This window comes from Thermobia domestica, chromosome 17 (genome assembly GCF_964235325.1).
Source record: "Thermobia domestica chromosome 17, izTheDome1.hap1.1, whole genome shotgun sequence".
Lineage (NCBI taxonomy): Eukaryota > Metazoa > Arthropoda > Insecta > Zygentoma > Lepismatidae > Thermobia > Thermobia domestica.
The window spans coordinates 139746257-139768543 of record NC_137470.1 but is presented as its reverse complement, the minus strand read 5'-3'; the positions used below and the strand labels follow the sequence as shown (position 1 = coordinate 139768543).

General features: G+C 34.9%; 1 long non-coding RNA gene across 3 annotated transcripts in view; it reads right to left on the bottom strand.

Annotated features, from left to right (window-relative positions):
- The window catches only part of LOC145674374 (uncharacterized), a 212882-nt gene that overhangs the window by 8916 nt on the left and 181679 nt on the right, over positions 1 to 22287 (bottom strand). For 2 of the 3 annotated variants that reach the window (XR_014128910.1, XR_014128909.1), the window contains one exon: positions 11058 to 11867. The exons of the other annotated variant lie outside the window; for it this stretch is intronic. This is a non-coding gene — a long non-coding RNA (uncharacterized LOC145674374). Of the gene's footprint in view, positions 1 to 11057; positions 11868 to 22287 lie in introns of those variants that run through there. 3 annotated transcript variants of the gene reach the window in all.

The following is a 22287-nucleotide window of genomic DNA, read 5'->3' as shown; positions in this document are numbered from 1 at the left end:
AAAAAATATAGAAACATACCTGTTTGTTAACATCTTTTACTGAATATATAAAAACGAAGCTTGATACCCATTCCATTGTAATGTAGCACATGCTTGTGTTTACAAGTGTGTGTGTGTGTGTGTGTTATTTATATTATATAAATTATATATTTTTCCAATGAAGGCTTATTTTGAAGAAAATGCACAGAATAGGCAACATTAGGCACTAAAGCAATTATTTAGGCAGTAAAGGGCGAAATAAGCAAAATAAAATTGGCTTAAATCGAAACTATAACCCTTCGTATAAACTTTAAAACGTTATTTCTTATTGTATCTTTAATATTAAAGAATAGGCATTTTGCCTAACGTCCGGTTTCTAGTCATAATAAAGTTTTTTGACGGTGTTCATTTTTCGCGTTAGATTCATTTAGTGTTTGGGATGACGCTTAAAATGTTCTGGTATTTATTTATCTAATATAAATAAAATAGAGTCTGTTTGTGTGTTGGTCTCTCTGCGGCTTGGGGACCAGACGAGTGGATCGAGAGCTACCAAATTTTGGTCATAGGTACCTTGGTCCAAGCCCCAAACCATGGCGAAGCGTTTTTTTTTTTTTTTTTTACAATTCGAACCAGTGGGTCTCATGTCGGTCGTTTGCCGGAAAATGTAAAATTAGTAGAAAATGACCGATATTAGTGTCAAATTCATAGTTTTCGCGGTTGATGAGATAAATAGTGAATCTCCGATCGCATTAACTTCCAAATTCTACTCAGTCTTTTCGGGGCCGGAGGTTACCGGGGGAGATACCGAGACATGTAAAATTACTCCAAAATGACCGTTATTAGTGTCAAATCCATAGTTTTCGCGGTCGCTGAAATGACTGGAGATACTCCCATAGGTGCTGACTTCCAAATATATCCCCCATCTGAAGAATGGGTATTTTCAGATAGATTTTAATAAAAGTATGAATTTTAAGGAAAACAATTTTATGAAAAATACGCTTTGAATCTTGTGAAGTTTACATTAATTCATTTTCTATCTTAATCACTAAATGTCTCAATGGAGGGCCAATGTAAACAATATAGCTCATAAAAGAACGTTAATTACATAGTTATTGGTAATATTTAATTTTTCATGATGCGAAAGCTACTCTAGTTTTAAAACGAAGTGAGTACGTTCGGACAAATCAAACATTAGGTGGTGCACGTAAGTTCAAAAATAAGTTTGAGTTTTAATGTGTCCTGGACCTGCCATTGTCCGGTTTCAATAAAAATATCGACGGAGGAAAAAAAGAATAAAATTATTCTGGTATATAGTGAAAATCGAAGGTGGTTATCAGAACAAAACGGCGTATATATCGAACCTTCAATGCATTGTTCTCTTTTCCTGTTTTTATTATTACTAGCTGAACCTGTGCTATCTAATCAGCGCATCGTTCTGTTATGATCATGAATCTCCTTCCCACTGTGCATGTCTCAAGTAAGTAAAGGATAGGAGACTCACAAAGGAAGTGAATTGCTATATAGATGTTGGAGTGAGTTTGTAGCAAATTCGTAGAAGTAACACGATATCAAGTGGAAATGTTTATTTTTTTCTAATAATCTATATCCGTCCGAGTACCTCTCACTGTGTCTCTTGATTCCTTTGAAGTTACCAGCATGTAATAGGTTTTGCCATTCAGATTTAAGCAAAGCGCGTGCAACGTCTGTCAACCCGCCATACGTAACTTCTGTACTGGTTGCCTAACTCCATAGTTTCGGCCTGCAACAATGTGTTGGGTTCATGTAAGAAAAATGAAGGGCGAAAGTTCAATACCAAGTTCCGAACGTGTTTCCTACGAGAATCGCTCTGTAGAATTTTTTCGACATTTTGGTCTACTCTAACGTTGGCAGCCTTAGAGACGCCCCTAATTGTTAGATATATACCCATACCTCGTTGGAAATCTTATAGGACACAGATTTTAACGAGGTAATTTTTGTGTCCCCCGTACCCCCCCCCAAAAAAATCGAAGTTTGTGGGACTAGGGCAACACTGTTATTTGTCGTACGCAGGAAACAATAGTTCTCACATATACGCCAGACATTAGTGACCATTGTACAAAAAATGAAGGGCGTATAACAAAGGAGCAAAAAACTTCGGAACATCATCCCTACGTGAACCATCCTGTATACTTTTCGATGGCAGCCCTTGCGACGCCTGTAATTGTCACAGAGATATGAGTTATACCTCATTTAAAGCACAATGAACATGATTTCAACAAGGTAACTTCGGTGCCCTCCTTGTGTACGACAAATAATAGTGTTGACATAGCCGCACAAACTTCGAAGTTTTTTCCCCAACTTTTTGACTTTCTTCTTCTTTTAGGGGTTGGTCATGAGTGGCACAAAAGTTACCTCATTGGAATCTGTCTGCTATGCTTTCCAACGAGATATGTCTTATATCTCTGTGACAATTAGGAACAAGTTTCCCCCCTCCCAAATGCTGAGGGGGAGGGGAAACTAAGACAGCGAAATTTTCCTCTCTTCCCTTTCGCTGTGGGACTCCCTATGTAACAGAAATGCACACCGTTGGAAAGTTTCGTCCTTCCTGAAGAAATACACCTAAATCATCTCTCTAGGTTAATTAGGGTCCGAACTATGGAGGTTTAAACTGCTGGCTTAACCCTTGATCCGTTCGTCCTGAAAGGGTTAAACTGAAGTTCGCTGCAATAACATTTTACTGTAATCTCTTGTTGATATCTCATATTTTTTCCCCTCTGCTAAAGTGTACCAGGAAATAAAAAAACAAAAATCCAGCATCTTCGGCAACATTGCCATGAACAGGAGTTTAATTCTTTCGGACGAGCTCTTCGGTAAGTTTAAAAGTCATATTTGGTGATCATTTTTGGAGTGAGAATATTTTTATATCATGTTAATGTTAGCCAAGTGCTGAAAGTACCAATACTTCCGTGCGTGAGTTTCGTCGTGGCTAGGCGCCTTTGGCGTGGGAGACCCGGTTCGATTCCCTGCAAGAGCTATGTGGTTTGGATTCTACGTTAATCAGTAGGTCCACGTGTTATATAGCCTCGCTGCGGAATGGGGCGCTAAACTTAACAACCACTTCCATACGTTTCGAATCCTATACCTAATAGCAATAACGAAGTAGTATTTTGTAGTAACATTTGCATCTAGGTATAGGAACAGAACTCGAGAATAATCTCTGCGATCCCTGGTTCGATCCCAGACCATGCTAGTTTCTGGTGGACAATATCATGTTCGTAGGTTTTTACTTTTCCTCCCACATGCTTGTCACTACAGTTCTTTCATAACCATTTACCCGTCTTCTTCAGCCTAAAGGACACACCTGTGGAACGTGTAATTTTTATTTCACTTCATTTCAAAAGTCCAGAATCTTCGACAATACTGTATGTCATTAAAAATACTTTAATTCCTTTGTTATCTTAATTAACAGTGAGTCGCCATCTCCCTTCGAAGAAGGAAGTCGGCAATCTCTCTTCCAAAAAGAAAAATCAATGCAACACATTACTGCGATTTGTGGATATGATGAGAAACCCTTCGAGCTGTTTACAGCAAAATGCATATTAACTAACTGTGAGTATTAAAGATAAAATCTAAAAACACGCCACTACAGTATATTTCAGTGTACAAAATTTATTTTATTGTGGAGCTTATTTAGGGTCCTAATTACCATCTGCATATTTCTTCTATACCACATCTAATCTCCAAAATTATTCACCTGTACCTATAACAAAACATATGCCATCTATTAATTACATAAAGCTTATCACATATCAATACTATTAGAATTCTAATGAAGACGAGTAGGTATATTTGTCCTTTAGTATCTCAAAAACTACTTGATCGATTTCAATGAGGCTTTTACCAATACCTTCAGTGAAACCTCAGTGTGGTTACAGTCCTCCTATCAATTTTCTTTTGTTCCAGGGAACTGACCAATAACATGTAAGGTAGAACAAGGTATTGACGAACCGTGTATTGTTACTATTACATGGACTATTTTATTAGTATTATATTAGCTACTCATTCGTTAAATATGAACTCACAAAATTTACTTAATGAGAAATTTTGAGGCACAAAATACATATTTACAGGAATTTAATATGGCGGCCACAGGGAGAAGGGAAGAGCTTGTTTTCAACCGATAGATTTATGGTCACGCCACTTTGTATATGAGGGCTTTTAAATATACAGAAACCTAACATTATATTCATTACACAATGTTTTGGGAAATCCATCCCCCAAAATGAAGAGAAGTAAAATCAATATTCCGGATTCGCAGAAAAAAAAGTTTTTCCTAATACAAATGAACAAAATTTGGTACATAGAGGCTTTTGATTTACAGAACTCAAATATATCATTGATTTGAGAAATTCCTCTCGAAAGGGACTAATAGGCGAATTCAATATGGCGGACACATGGATTTAGGTAAATACCACGTACGAAATTTTGTGAACGAAGGCTTTCTTTGTATCCTGAATAAGTACACGTTTCTTTTCCCATGAATTAAAGAAATTCAACAGGTCCGTGATGGAGGACGAATTCAATATGGTGGACGCAGCGGAGAGATGGAAGGTTTCTTCTGAATCGTTGGAAATAAAGACAAGAAATTACGTGAATTATAGGGTCAGGGATTACGCGATAGTCATCATATACAGGATATGTCCTAAAAGTAAAGTCAGTGAATTTATTGTGACGCAGTGTAACCGGTTCAAACTGATAGTGGAGGAATCCAGCTAAGTAGCGCCCCGTCTCTCAGTATCTGGAAAGTGAGGACGGGCAATGAATCTTTGTCCATGGGAGTTATTTTTTGATCTTGTGCAAGTGAAAATGCAGCGCTCGTTGGAACAAAGATTCATCGTCACCGACTACCTGGTCAAAGCGGAAGTGCCAACGATCCCCCAGCCCCCGTACAGCCCGGACTTGGCTCCTCCGACTTTTTTCTGTTTCACGCCTCAAAATACCCCTGAAAGACAAGCATATTGAGACAGGGGACGAGATCAAAGCAGCTTGCACCGCAGCATTAAAGGACATTCCGGAGGACGACTACTGCAACGCATCCAAGAGCTGGAAGTTCCGCTGGAGCCGATATATCGGCGCAAAAGGAGACTATTTTGAAGATTTTCAAATACTTGTAACGATAATTCAGTAAATGATTTTTAATAGACTTACTGACATTACTTTCAGAACAAACTCTGTAGAGATTGACACAAATCGTTTCTGCATTATGGTAAAACAGTTCAAACATGGAGCTTAGCAAGTTGTTATTCGTATACAACAATTGCTAGTGCCAACAATGGTCGTAACGACAGATAGATTTTGGAGTTGAATGGTTCTAGATGATTAAACATGGATCTTTTTGTGATATTTTGTCGCTAGTCATCAGTAGCTACAACCAGGCCCAGAGTAGTTAAAAAACTACAGTTTCTTTGAATTTGACATGGTGGAAGGCGATCTGATGGATACTGAGTGGGCGGTACTTGACCCACGTGTTAAAGTTCGCCTCAAACGTTAATCTTTCTTCCTATTATTACTATTCATTGTTATTATATATTTTATCTATTGTTACTGTTATTACTATTTTTATTAATATTATACAGTGTGGCCCAAAAGTGGGTATACAGTCCCGTACTGATCAGCTCACTGTATTTTATATCATTTCTTATTGTTATCAAACAGGTAGACCTAGCCTCTTTTATATTTGTTCTTACCGTCTTTTTTACTTGTAACTTAAGCCCACAACAGTCGAAGCAAATAAATCCATAAACTAGAATGTTATACTTGATCAATGTAGGGGTGTATACATACTTTTGGGCCAGCCTGTATATTCGTTATTTTCATATTTATTTATCAACACAACACGCATTACTGCCCAACGTTTTATTTCTAATTTGCAGCATTTTTCTCCTTATATTTTACTATATTCATTTTTAAATGTTATTTAAGGCAGTTCGTTTTTGAGCAGTTCTGTTGACCGTGACGTGGGGACAAGTAGTCTCACTAGGGAAATACATGAAGTGGAACACGGGGATCTGCATGTGTTATATATCGTTGGAAATGTCACACCGAGTATACTTCACATGTGAAATATCTCACTTGAATGGGGCCTGTAGGGGGCGTGGCGAACATTTGAAAATCAGTGAAAGGCACGCTCCGAAACACCAGAAAACATGAACAAAATAGGAAGCTATGATGTAATTGTTTTGAGACGCGGTATGTATAGGTTTGAAAGGTAGCTGAATACGAATCTAACATCAAATGTTATAAATCAAAATGGCGGATCCAAGATGTCGGACACAAATTTGAAAAAATAGGTATGGATCTAAAATTGGGTATATAGAGACACTTGTCGTCGCTATGTATGAATCTGATACCGAAAAGTGTAAAATTCAAAATGGCGGATCCAATATGGTGGTCAAAATGCAAAACACTGCTATGGAACTGAAATTGAGTAAATGTTTTCGTGGTCGCACAGTACGAATTGAATGTGGAGGACGAAAAATGAAAAAAAATGTACAGAACGGACATATGTTATTCTTAGACATATAGTAGAAAAATACCTATAGTACTTAACGGGGCAAGTAGAGGCAGGTGATGTTTTACAATAAACAGGGAGTGTGTTTTGCTATACAATCATGCCAAAAATTAGGCACGGAATGCAGAGCAAGTTTTGTAGCACACATGGAAGTTTTGTGATACTAACAGAATGTAATCATAGACAGTAATTATTTTACTACCATCTCCCTCCCCGCTCTAGAAAAGATACGCAGGGATCGGCATGTGTTATATTTCGTTCAAAACTCGCACCGAGTACACTTTACATCTGTAACATCTCGCTTGAATGGCGCCTGTAGGGTACGTTGCGATTATTTGCAGATACGGTCTGAAGATCCAAAGAATGACAGCGAAAAGTGCGCGTTGGAGTTTAAAACCTCGTTATGCTTGCACAACTCTCTTTCTGATTTCAAATTATGCTGTGTACACTTTTGAGCCATATGCATGATGAATGTCCACTCACATGAGTAGGAATGGTTCCTACACCGAGACTAGTCTCGATCTCGTCTCTAATTCGAGATCGTGATGTCCTTTTGGAAATTAATAGGAGACCGAGATTGAGCCCAGGCTCGTCTCAGTAGTTGGTATTGTAATTTCAGACCAAAATTTTCCCCAGGGGGTCGCCCCCAGACAATGGGAGAAGGTTAAATTGGAAACAGAGAAGTATTATCTAACTGTCACATAATTTTTATTCTTCTAGGATTAATACAATAGAAGATATTGAAAGTTAAAATTGATAGATTACTTTGGGTGAATGCTGTGCCCGTAGGAAGTTAAAAGACATATCACATAACTTAGTTGGTTCTATTTAGAAACAGTGTAAATGTAGATAATATAGTATTGTTTAAATGACATAGAATGATAGCTAAGTGATGGTGAGGGAGGCTGAGGAGATGTAAGAGAATTCTTTGACGGCATGTAAAGAAAGGAAAGAGCCCCTTGTATATTTTAGGTTTAACTATTGGCAATGGTTTACGTGCCATCACCCAAGGATATAACGAAGTTATATCATAATACGCCACAAATGCTTCGCTGGTACATTCGTACAATGCATTGAAACATTCGGTACGTCCACCATGAAAACTATCTTTAGGTACCAGATTGTCGACAAAATCATGACACTGTGTTTGAATAAACTGTTGTAATTTTTTGTCATTTTTTACCATGTGGTCTTATTCACATTCCCACATTTCAATGACATTAAGATTTAATTTTTTAATAAATGCTATTTTTGTAGTGTTGTTTTCATACCGATCTTGTAGTGATGTACCTTGCTTAGAGGTGGAATCTAGGGACACGTGTCGTAGTGTAGGATAACAGTTTAAAAACCCGTGATAGTAATACCCATGAAATTCGTAAACTGTATTTGTTTTACTTTCAAATCCATCGAACTTATATTTTCCAAATTGTTTTTCCAAGCCATTCCCAGAATGGAAAATTTCATTACCAGTAGTACGTTCTAAGTATCGTAGCCAATACATTGCCTTTAGACTTTGACGATCACAATGGTCAAACCCATAGGGTGGAATAATTGGAATAATTTCTTTGGGTAAATATAAGGTACGATATGTTAGTATTGCCAAACTAGCAATAGTTGGCACGGCGATAAAACATTGGATACCATTTGTTTTGTCTTCAATTAAGTTTGAAAATTTAATGACAACCTCTGCTAAAATTTTCACATTTTTCTACAATATTCCCTCATTTCCTTTTGGAGATCATACTCCTCATTACTTGCAGCACGTTCTTCGTGCCAGATGATAAGTTGGTTTCGATATTCAGTGCTCCTTGAATCAGGATCAAAATACTTTAGCTCAGGAATTTTGCCTATATAAATATGTGTCACGGAAGTAAATCTTTTGTCCTAAACGCATTTCAACAATTTTTTGCCCCGACATTATTACTTCAGGTGTAAAATGATGGTTTATTATCAAAGTTTTAGCACAGAATTGCATATCATAATTACTGCCATTATGGGAAAGCACAATGATTATTTTAAACATTGGTCGAGTTATTAATACATGATTAACAAATCCATCAATGTTGTGGAAATCAAACGAACGGAATCCATTTTTATCTCCACATACAAAGCATGTATCATCAAGTTTCATGTCCTTACACTTGTAGCAGGCATGAATACAATTTACGAAATTTACGTGATGTTCTTGTTCTCCCTGTTCATTTTTAGGAAGCAACATTGTTTCTACATCAAAGATGATGTACAAAAAGGTATCTATATGCTGCATCATAGCCATTTGAACAAAACAAATATGGTCAACGCTTACATATGTATAACATGTTTTACAATAACGTTCACCACATTCATGTTCAGACTTGCGTGAACGCATGTCAACCATATAACCGCATTGGACACAAATTTTCTTTGTTTCGCATAAACTCTTTCCGTAAACATTTATCGTTTTATGATTGGCAAAGCATTCATCCCTAGAAAACAGTCTATGACAATCAATGCACTCGAGTTTAATATTATTATCATTATTACAAACATTGTGATACTTTTCACACATTGTGCATTTGAAGTTACACTTATGGTTTTCTGTATGATAATAACCTTCCGAACAATACTGACAATAACTTTTTTGTTTAATAGTGTTGTAATATTAGTAATTAATTCATAGTGTCCTTCAGTATACAAAATTAAAATTTTCTTTGATGCATGTGTTCCAGGATAAATTACATTGTAGTTTCGAGTTAAACGATTTTTTTTCGTAAACAACAATTTTATAATGAGGCGCTAGCTTATTTTGAAACTTTTTCACATCATCAATAGTACATCCATCATGGATTTCAATGTCAACTTTAGCACTGACACACAAATCCTTTGCTCGGTTCGTCAATCGTTCAGGATGATTTTTCAATTCATATACATAGTTATAACGATGATCAGCCCTACCTTTCCCAAGGACAATACTTTTAGGAAGACAATACTCATCATTTTGTACAGGAATAGTACATTGTTGTATGTGTGTTACAAGATCAAAATATTCTGCTGAACCCATAGATCGTCCCCTACCTTTACGTGAATCAACAATATGAATTTTGAAATTTACTTTATCACCTAATAAATAATTTTCATTACTATTTAATACATTTTCAATATTACAAAATAGAATGTCGGAGCTTAAATCTGACTTTTGACGCCACGAAATGTATATTGGTTTATTAATCATGGAAGCAGAACTTTCTATTGTTATACCAACATACATATCATCGTCGGCATCATTTGAAACGTGCTCCTTTACAAATTCAAATAATAACTGAATATAGTTTTCAGGATCATCAATTCCACTAGTTTGCATACGTTCAATTGTAACTTCTTTTCCCGTAAGTCCAAAATAAGTATAATGTTTGGTTGTACTATTAACAATACGAAAATATTCATTTGTTTTACCACTCCCATGCATGTTAGATTGTGATACAGAATTAGTATTAGAACTTGCAAAGATTATAAATTTTTCCATGAACACGCTAAAATCATCTGTAGTTAAACTATTAGTTTTTCCTTCAGACACAAGTTCCATAAACTTCTCACGAGCTAAATTCTTTATATTATCTTGGCGAAAGAAACCTACATGATATAAATCAATAATATCTTTTCCAGACTTACATTTTTTCAAAACAACATGAGGATCACAACCAAAATGCATAAACGACGCCTGCAATAGCTTGGAATAAGCTTCATTGCTTACCCTTGCACCCGTAGCATGACATTGTATTAACACTTCCCACGTAAATAAAACTTCATTTGGAGTTTCATATCCGCGTGCTTCTTGTGCTGACAACATGGTACAGATCACAGAGTGTCCTTCCATTGTAATACTGACGCACAAAATATGTAATTGCAGTTTGAATTATTGTTTCTTAAACAGTAAATATGTTACACAATGATGTACTATAAATAAATTATTAATGTTATTTACTGTACACACAGAACTTTGATAATTCTTTTCGTAGTTTTGAAATGAGAAGCTTTCGTAGCTAGACTTTTATGATATGATTGACAATGTGTTGATCAAAGATACACTTTTTAAGAATTCTTTTACGATTACCAGTAACTATAATAATAATAATAACAATAATAATAATAATAATAATAATAATAATAATAATAATAATAATAATAATAATAATAATAATGAATATTTAAATAGCTGGAATGCTTAGTCCAATTCCAGCTCGCATTACCTAAAATTTGTCTTTTATTCCTACTTTCTCTAATTTAATCAGTTTATCTAAGTTTAAAAAGCATCTTTAACCAGCAATTGGGAATTATTTACAAAATTGTATTTTCAGCATTATTCTTCTTATAAGGTTTCTATAGACTTTTTTTCCTGTAATTTCAGCATGCAGACATTCTTAAATTCCTGTGAAACACATTTCTAAGCTCATTCAGTAAATATACAATATCTTACCTCACATGCAATCGCTTCGCTCTTTCTAGGACCGAAAGGTAACACTGATAAACAACAAAATAAAATTGTGGTCGCTATAAAGGTTTCCAACCAACCAACCTTAAAACTTGATTTTTCACAGTGCAAATTACCTAAAGTAAACACATTGGAATGAAAAGGAAAGAAACAGCGTATTTAATAAAACACTCAAATTAAATTTCTATTCTAATTTCTTTTTTCTTTACTTTTTTATTCGATATCTACAATTTTTTTCTTTTCTTTTTCTACATTTTTCTTTTCTTTAATCTGTTTTTCTATTGCCTCCACTCTTTTCACAATAATTATTAATAGTCTTTGTTTCCTCATCTAGGGGAAACAATGTCCATAGCTCGTCTTCTTCTTTTTTCATTTTCTTTCTTTTTTTGTTTATATTTACTGCTCTTGCATATTTGGATGTTCATAGCGATAATATTCACTACACGTATCATCAATTAACCTCATCAATATACACTCTAATTGTAATTGTGAAAGATGAATATTAAAATTACTACGTAAATATTCACCTAATCCCACCACAATATTATAAAATTCGTCATTTAACCAATTTGGAAAAATATTTCCATTTTCCACCACATTAAAATTATTATTAATTTGTCCCCCCTCATCCTCCTCTTCGGCATCTAATTCAATCAGATCTTCTACTATTATCTCATCCTCCCCCTCCTCCTCCTCTTCGACAGCTAATTCATTTAATCTTCTACTATTATCTCATCCTCCTACTCTTCGGCAGCTAATTCATTCACATCTTCTGCTATTATTTCATCCTCCTCTTCGTCATCTAATATAATTACATCATTATCATCTTTGCTTAAATCGAGAACTTCAATTTCTCTGTGCTCTGCCATCCTGCAACAAACAAAAATCAACACTTATAAATAACAAATAATACTATAAAATTTCAAAGGTTATATTTAAGCAAGCGTGCTGTTAAAAAATATATCAAAATAAGTATGACCTTATTTTTATGTTTCTTAACAACTCAGGCATTCATTTATATAACTATCAATACCAATTCACGGTTCTATTCTCAAAAATAAATATATATTGTACAAATATTACTCAGTTAAATTGTGAGTCTTATTTCTCAAATATAACTCTCATATTTATTCGCTTAGCGCCTATAATTTAATCTACCATAGTTATTTCATTATTTATTTATTTGTTTCCCCACCAGTAAAAACTCCGAGGAGCTAATCTCCTAAAATCATGTCTATATTGTAATTTACCCATAATTTCAACAAAAGTAAAATTTCCTTCCTTCATTCATAATCAAACTAATTTTTCTCTGCAATTTTTACCTTACTTTTAAAAGTAACCTACATACAACTGTCAACAAGGCCTTAAAAATCATCGATTTCAAACAGTTGCTAACACAATTACTTTGTATCCCTCCCAACAAAAATTTCTGTGTGTTTCCCTATATGTCTAAAATATCAAATAGGCTTCGTCCTTATTACGTTTGTATGCACATATTCGTATCATCTAACCTTTTCATATCATCTATATGAAATTCCATAATAAATACCAGAAAAATTAAGCAACAGTTTTTCCTAGGAAACAGTGGTATTTGCGATACTAGCAACGCAATATTCAGTTATCATAACGCTTTTATTTTACTTTTGCTACACAAATTCTAAACTAAAAAGTCGGAATATTCAGTTACTAAATTAATTTCCTCTAGTACATTTGGTCCAAGTTCCGTTCTCTGACTAAGTAACCTTATAATAAACAATATTATGTTCATGATTTTTTTCGGAATTCTTCCGTTTCCTTCCACGTCCTTAATTATCATCTCCCTTTACCCTAACTTGCATTACCATGCAATATAAAGTGCTAAGTACCACAATAAGTATACAACAGTTATAACATATCATAAATTCCAATAATAATAATAATAATATTTAAGTCGCGGGCACAATCCCCTAAATTTTTCCCTCTCCCTCAAATACTGCTATTGCCAATAAAAGTCATTATAGGTATCAATTTAAATAATTTTAGGTATTAAAACATTTCTCTGCAAGTTACTAGTTTAATCCAAACTAATATCACAAGGGGTTTTTGCCTAATTCTTTAGCTAACAAGTATATTTGGTTTCAGGACACAGTGGGTTACTAATAATCCAATTATCTCTGTTGCAAAAATGTGTCTAATTAATCATGGACATGTAAGTTTGTGTTGTTATTTCTTTACTTCCCACTTTTTTCAAATACTTATTACTCATGTTTATAGCCTAATGGATATATCATCATGGCACACTTGCACCTATGGTAATTTACGTGTCATAAATGTTAAGGGGTCTTTCCAATATTAAAAAACTGTCATCGGGAAACTCTTACATAACAACTATGCATTTAAAGCCATACCACTATTACATAACCTTCTATGTACATGCAAAAATACATGGCAATTTACAATTTTGCAATTAAGGTAGCGGTGCCTTTAACGTAAAACAATTCAATTCAATTCACCACATTAACTCAATTAATTCCAATTCCACGTTATTTTGTAAGTCTCATCTTACATAGCCTTGCTTTTAAAATTATCAACTAAATTTAAAATACAACCAAACTTTACTTATGTCTTTCCAATTCAACAATTGACTATAAGTCTATATCTCATATCCTCTTTCTAATAATAAATTCATATATATATATATATATATATATATATATATATATATAAAGGGAATTGCAGTGGCTCAATACTATATATTCACCTCCGGTGCTTGGGGTCCCTCATTCAATCCCAGCTCACGCCATATAAACTTTGTCATAAACAAACACCGTGCTCGTTAGTTTTCTCGGAGTTTTCCCGTTTTCTCCCACACTCTCATTACACCAATTTACTCATTTCCCATTATTAGCGTCTCCTTTAGCCTAACCGGTATAATCGTAAATGGTCAAACTTAAAGATTTCATTTTCTATGGCATTTAAGAACTTTTTTTTTCTACATCGTCTTTTGCTTTCCTCTGTATAGACTAGGCTAAGCATGCTATAGTCAATATGCTCCCAACTATAACGTGGTCTCTTCCGACAAGTCATTTAAGAACAGTAATGGGGCACTCTTTATAACAATATTTTCTTTATAACAATCTACCATTGTTCGTCACCTAAATTATTATTCTTTTAAGCACACAGGTGCGAGGTTTCTCTTTTTATTATTATTCTCTTCTTTTATTTAAAATTCTTCCTACATTGTATTGTGTAGTTCTATTATTCTTTATAACAATCTACCATTGTTCAACAAGTTCCCAAGGTTTCTCTTTTATTATTTTTAAAGCATGCACCTGTGAGATTTCTCTTTTTATTATTATTATTCTCTTCTTTTATTTAAAATTCTTCCTACAATGTATTGTATAGTTCTATTATTCTTTATAACAATCTACCATTGTTCAACAAGTTCCCAAGGTTTGTTTCTTTTCTTTTACTAATCATTTATCTTTACAACTTTGACATCTTTTATTAATCTCTTTTGTGTAACTCCTATACATACAATAATACACCAACCATTACCTGTCATCATATGTCATTTAAACAATAGTGTATTTCTATATATAACTAAACTCTCTACCCACCTATACATACAATAGTACACCAACCATTACCTGTCATCAGATGTCATTTAAACAATAGTGTATTTCTATTCAACTAACCTCTCTACCCATTGTCTAAAACGACCACATACGTGCGTAGTTTGAGCACATATCGGAATATACCTACTCGTCTCGATACACATATGTCCATTCTGTACTTCTGCACTTTTTGTCCGCCACACTGGATCCGTCATATTGTTTTTCGCACTTTTAACATTGGATTCGTACTCCGCGACCACAAAAATCTTAACCTACCTTCTTTCAGTTCCATAGCAGTGTTTCGCACTTTGTCCATCACCTTGGATCCGCCATTTTGAATTTTGCAGTTTAGATATCCGATTCATTTCATACACAGTTAAATCGAATATCTCTATATACCCAATTTCAGATCCATAGCTTGTTTTTTGTGATTTGTGTCCGCCATTTAGATTTGTAAACATTTGATGACAGATCTGTATTCAGCTACCTTTAAAACCTATATATACACACATTGTCTCAAAACAATTACATCATGGCTTCCTATTTTGTCGACATTTTCTGGTGTTTCGGGGCGTGCCTTGTTCGGATCTTCAAATAATCGCAATGTCCCTTATAGGGCTCATTGAATCGAGATATTTCTCATGTGAGGTGTACTTGATGTGACCTATCAAACAATATATAACACATGCATATTCCCGCGCGTACCACTTCTAGTACTTCCCTTGTAAGAGTACGTAGGTTCATAAAAACTACTGATCGTTGTGACTTGCTCCGAAATTCTATTTTCATGCACAAAATAACATTTAATGAGTAGTAGGCCCCCCGTTATATTGCGCCGAGTCAGCAAAAATTTTCTCGATTCTGATTGGCTGAGAGAGGTCACGTGACTTTAGGCCCCGCCCACGCGGGAAATTCAAATTTTTCAGGTCACGTGGTATGACGTCATGAGTCACCCCGCGGGGAAATCCCTCACTCTCTTTTATGACCGGGATTTTTGAAATTTGTTCCCTTTTATGACTAAGATGAGTGATTCTGATTGGTTGACAGCTGTCACGTGATCTTAGACCCTGGGATATTTGAAATTCGTTCCCTTTTACGGTAAGATGAATCCTTTGGTACCACGATGTTGATTGGCTGATAGAGGTCACGTGATCTTAGGCTTTGGGACTTTTTTTAAAAAATGTTCTCTTTTACGGGTAAGATGAGTGCTTTGATACCTTGAATTTGATTGGTTGACAGAGGTCACGTGATCTTAGACCCTGGGATTTTGAAATTTGGATATCCTCTTTGATGAGTACTTTGGTACTACGATACTGATTGGTTGATAGAGGTTACATGATCTTAGACCCGCTACACGGTGAACAGGTCACATGGTATGACGTCATGTTTTACCCTTGCAGGGAAATTCATTACTAATTCGTTTTTTTACGGGTAAGATGAGTGCTTTGGTACCTGAGGTCACGTGATTTTAGGTCCTAGGATTTTTGAAATTAGGGTGTCCTTTCTGATGTATACTTTGGTATCTCGATTCTGATTGGTTGATAGAGGTCACATGATTTTAGACCCGCCACACGGTGAACAGATTACATGGGAAATCCCCTCACTCATTTGTTTCATTTTATGTGTAAGATGAGTACTTTGGTACCACGATTTTGATTGGGTTGATAGAAGTCACATGATCTTAGCCCCAGCCCATGCGGGAAATTCAGAGTGATATGATGGCGATCCACCCTTGACCAGGGATTTTAGAATTTTGTTCCCTTTTATTGTTACTGTACTGAAGTTCATCTTAAATATTATCGTTTCCTTTTATGTGCAAGATGGCTGTTACCTTGTATGTTTACGTATGAAGATCCTGTACTTGAATTAGCGTGTCTCTAAAAGGATACATTTATTCTCTAATGATGAAAGAGGGTCCCGTTCTTGTCGCATGTAGATTTCTTATAACACATTGTTGTGAGTTTAAGCGATTTATTGCTCAGTAAGCGCTTCATTAATGGAAACAGTGTTGCCAGATTTTTTCTTACCTAAACTGCTCCGATTCTTTTGAAACGGTTCCGCAGAGTGCAAGAAATTTTAAACTAAAATTTTTTCGAACTAAAAAAATTTCAAAACTAAAAATTTTAAAGCAAAAAATTTTCGAACTAAAAATTTTGAAACAAAAATTTCAAAAAAATTTCGAACTAAAAAATTTAAACAAATTTTTTCGAACAAAAAATTTTAAACTAAAAACTTTCGAACTAAATTTTCAAATTAAAAAAATTTTCGAACTAAAAAGAATTTTAAAAATTTTCGAACCCAAAAAATTTCGAACTAAAAAAAATTAATGAAAAATATTTCGAACGAAAAAACAAACTAAACTAAAAACTTTCGAACTAAATTTTCAAATCAAAATTTTTCGAACTAAAAAATTAAAAAAAATTTCGAACCAATTTTTAAAATCAAGTTTTGAACTAAAGATGTAAACCACATTTGAAAATTTTCAAATCAATTTTTTTTAACTAAATTAAAAACCAAATTTTGGATATTATAAAATTCTTTAATTAATTTTTCGAACAAAATCGTGTAAACCAAATCTTGGATATATTTTCCACCTTAAAATTTCAAGATTACCATGATTTGAAAACAAGTGTTCAGGGTTTCAAGAAATAATAAAACATATTTTTTTTCAACTTGTTGTATTTTAACGAAAGGTATGTGGTCTTCTCATACAAGGTGATTAACATAATAAATACAGGATCTAGTTAATGAATATGTTGGACGTGTCATCATCTTCGAATCTTGTAGACGTATCCTGTAAAGAAAAAGAAGAAACAACGGATTACTTTATGAATTTCTTTTTTCCTGAAACAATAAAAACGAGTCAATATTGATAAGAGAGAAATAAAACTTACTCGTAAATGATGGATCTGTTTAGGCTCATCTTCCTCCTCGGGTACGAGATGACAGCTTTTCTAACACTGATGGATGTTTATGAACTCTTCTGGGTACTGCATTTTTTTTTAGGTGTTGCTGCTTTATGGTCAATATTTCCCCTTGGATACGAGATGACTACATTTCTTCCACAGATGGTGGTGTTGATGGTTTATGAACTCTTGTGGGTACTTCATTTTTTTTCTTCTTGGTGTTGCTGCTTTGTGGTCAAGGAGTGGAAAAAGGAAAAGGAAAAAAAGAAATGGCGGCCTCATTGGGTGTTTACAGTTTTTTCTTCTTCATCTTCTTTTTCCAGTTCCATCTTCTGTTTTTTAACGTACCCGTACGGAACCGTATCATAAGAATTGAGTTCTTTAAATCGACGTTTTGTGTATCGGATGCTGTACATTTTTTCTTCTTTGCGTGTGACGATGGTATGGTCTTTAGTCCTGCATATTTTATGGGGGATGGTGATGGTGACTTGTCCACGGCATTGATTTGTTATCATTTCTTTTAGCGTATTGAAATTTAATTGCTGCCCTGCATTGTAGTTTAATGTAAATCCTCTAATTTTACATATGTAGCTGGTGACGTTGGTATCTGGATTGTATATTTCTAGGCTGTAATTTTTTGGTCCTCCACTGACAAATGTCTTGATGTATGCTCGTTGGCCATAAGACTCCATCTCGTCCGATAAGCATCCCAAGTACGTTGAAGGTTCAATGGTTGGCTCCCCGGGCTTTTCTGTAAATATCACAGAATCCGTGTCGAAATATAAAACACGTTCCTGCAACATTTCCAGGTACTTGTACAATTCCAGACGTGCCTGACATGTTGTAAATGCACCTAACACGACATTGGTGTTTCGGTTTTGAACAGGCACATGTTCATTGTACTCCCAGAACGCATACAACATCGTATCATTGATGGGTACAATTTGATGGAGTTTAATGTCGGGGGAAGTGAGCTTTTCATAAAATTCTTCCGGCCGATCAATCATTGTGGTCTGGCTAAAGTTTGAACGTTGCGAAAGTTTTCCCCATAATGCGTTCACACAAAGCTTAGATAAACTTCTTCGTGCAGGATTATTTTCAATTTTGGACGGATCCAATGCAATACCTTCACGCTCCAGGACGTTTTGTATAAATTTTGATTTGTCTTCTTCGGTCACACAGGAACTGGGCCAGCCAGACGCTTCCATTTTTGATTTCAAAAACGTATTGATATATTCCGTGAACAAGCCACCTGTTTTCGTGATGGGATCATATTGTTCAATGTCATAATCCCAAATTTCAAAGATTTCCACCGGTTGATATCCTAATTCTATTGCTTTCTGTATTTCATATGATACCCATGTTCCAGTGAGGCTTCGCTCCTGGTCGTTGTGTGTACACGTTGCTGTAGGGTCTGGGTTCATTTCTTCGGCACACGCAGCACACAGTGGAAAGAGTAGTTTCTTGTTGCATCGGTAAGGCAGGAGACCATGATAAAGATGGCGACTTGGTAATATCGTCATTTTGAGCAGACCATTGACTTTATTTATTGATGGTATATTTTCATCACCCTGTAGATAAATTCTAGGATGTCCTACAGGGTATTTAACACACTTATTTATGTAAGGATAAAGCGAGACAATATCGAAATATTTTATTACTTCCCCTGCTTTTTCGTCGACTTGGTGGTACAATTTCACGCAATTGGTCCTTCCTCCAAAAAAGCTATCTCTTGGATTTAGTGGTCTGCGGTTCATGTACGGGTGATTTTTCAGATACGTCGCCATTGCAGGATTTTGTTTTAAGAACTGATTAAATTCGCACTCCCACATTTCATGTACAATGTACCCCAATTCACGCAGTCTTGCATTTTTTCGTTGCGTTCGTTCATAACGGAATTCCATGGTGTCTTCTGGATTGCCATAGATGGGCTGATTACGGCCAGTAGTAATACATACTTTACACCCGTGATAAAAACAGCCGGCATGCTCGTAGATGTGCTCCTCTAACGTCTCAGGATCTTGGTAGTAGCCATCAACATGGAATCCCGCAATAAACACTTCTTTTTGTCGGGCCGCATGTAAGATTTGTTTTCCTTCGCTTTTTTCAATGTAGGCCAGCCATTGCATTGCAGCGATCGATTGCGTACTTCTCCATCGATAGCCATGTGCCGGTAGAATTCCAATGGTGTTGGGTTTAAGGAAATTCCGGCGGAATACTAAATTGGAGGCACTGGCAATCGTGATCGTCTCCAAGAAGGGATTCACTTTGGTTTCTACTTCAAATGACGTCATAAACGAAACGCATGCTTGTCGCAGTACATTGACATCTTGAATACAATATTTGATAATTTCTTTCTGGAAATCAAACGTGTCATTACGATGATCGTTGTATCGTCATCCGCAAAAAAAAGTTCGCATATACTGTAACTTCCACATTTTCATTAATAACTCAGTTTTCTTAATATATTATCGCTTCTTTGTGCTTTCCTTAACAAAGCAGTGTAGTAATGAATAATTATTTATGATTTTTGAGAAAAAATAAAGCAAAATAAGAAAATTATAAGCAAAAAACTGTGATTGTTATGAAACTTTAGTCTGTCAGATAATTACGCGAAGAATATCCCGAGGGAAATTCACTCCATACAGTGCACAGGTATTAGGAGCACTCACAAATACGTAAAATTGAAGGAACAGAGAATAATGTATTTTTGAGATGAACATACAATTCACACTTCACGTGAAGTTCCAATATGGGAAATCAATCAATATCTTCAGTTGAAATTACTGAAAAAAAAAACAGAAAATGGATATTTAAAACTCCAAGTGTAAACCTGCGCTTGGAGCGAGTCTATTTCTAATATCAGAACGCGTTAATTCGTAACATGCCTGCGTGGCCAAGCGGGTTTAGCAATGCTGTTGAAATTCTAAAACCGAAGGGTGGCAGTTCGAGCCTGAGTGCGGAACGCGTTTTTTTTCAATATAGTGAAATATTTTTTAAAAATATAAATGTCTAGTTTGAAGTGCTTAAAAACACAAGACCAGATGAACAATCACTTTTCAAAGCTCAGTCACATTTATTCACTATGTTCATCAATTAGGCTATATACGAAGACACTAAAATGTGGAACGTTAACGATCCTTATTAACGTTAATACCACATCCGTTATAATGAGAACAGATTTGAGATCTGAATACCAACCTTAAACCATACGTCCAAAATGAAAATTATTCATGTTCTTGATACCTATTGCAACACTCAGTTGTAATATAGAGTGTAAGAGTGCGAAAGAGAGAGATAAAATACTGTATACAGGGTGCGGAAAAATTCCCGGAACGGTCCAATATCTCGCGAAGTATAAATATCACCAAAACAAAAATAACACATGTTAAATAGTTTTAAAGAAGCTATCCAATCACAGAAAACACAATCACCTATCCCTACCTCCTTGGGGACTACGGGGGATAACTTTAAAATTTTAAATGGGAACCCCTATTTCTTATTTTATATGTGGATTCTCCAGAAAAAGTGATAGTGATTTGATCAAAAATTGAAAATAGTGTGTGCGAAGATGAAGTTACATGGAATACAATATCGATAATTGTTTTGCAAAGTAGCTTTATGAAGTAGTTCTTAGTAGTAGGGTTATTTACAACAAAAATAAGCCATTTTTGTCACCATTTGTATTTTCTTGCAAATTAATAAATATGGACAAATGCATTATTTTATGGAAGTTAAAATGTATGAATTCGTTATGTGGGTAAAAAAAAATCACATAAAAATTTTACTCTGCGTGGGAATTGAACTCACGACCTTTCATGCCGCAGTCCCGTACGCTAACCGCATGGCCCAGAGCTCGACACTGAGAGGCCACATTTTCATAAAGATTTGCCGCCTCCATTTATGTGTCGATTCAAGTGCTATCCGTGAAGGCACTGTTTTCAATTTTGGGTCAAATCACTGTTACTTATTCTGAAGAATCCAAATGTGCAACAAATTATGGGGATTTCCATTTAAAATTTTAAAGTTACCCCTCGTGTGGGAATGGAGGGTTGCGTTTGGTATCATTGGATAGATTTGTCAAAACTGTTTAACAGTTGTTATTTTTGTTTTGCTTATCTGTATATTTCGCGAGATATTGGACGGTTCCGGGACTTTCTCCGCACCCTGTATAAGCTTGTATTTTTAATTAAAACAGTTAGTGTAAATCATAATCTGGATTTTTATAAAGTAAATTAAACAATCACATAGAAAATGTATACAGTTTAAAATTGAATTAAATTGCAATTCCAGAATCTGTAACATTATACATTTCTTATTTATTTACATCGAATGTTAACTTATTGTATAGTTTATAGCATGAGTATCAGCTGATATGTAACACAAAATTATCTATAAATTGAATTTAAATAGGAAATGATATAGTTGCTATAAGAACAAGTTTATGAAAATGAACTGTATAATAATGGTTGTATTTGAAACAGAGTTTGCGTAATGGAGTAAATATTTACACCGCCAGCTTTGCAATACTGTGCGGTTTAAATTGTCAATCTCATCAATTTTACTTATTTCGCTTGAATGTTTATGGAATTTAGTATAGCATTATGAAACATTCAACAACTGATCTAGTAGTGAAACATATTTAATAAGATTACCGCACATTACGATAGATTCCGAGATCGCTCCCAGCTTTGCGAGCACTTGATAATATTTTATTATTATATCAGATAAAATATTATGTGGAAGAGCTAAATTAAATTAGAAAATGAAATGAAATATTTAACATCC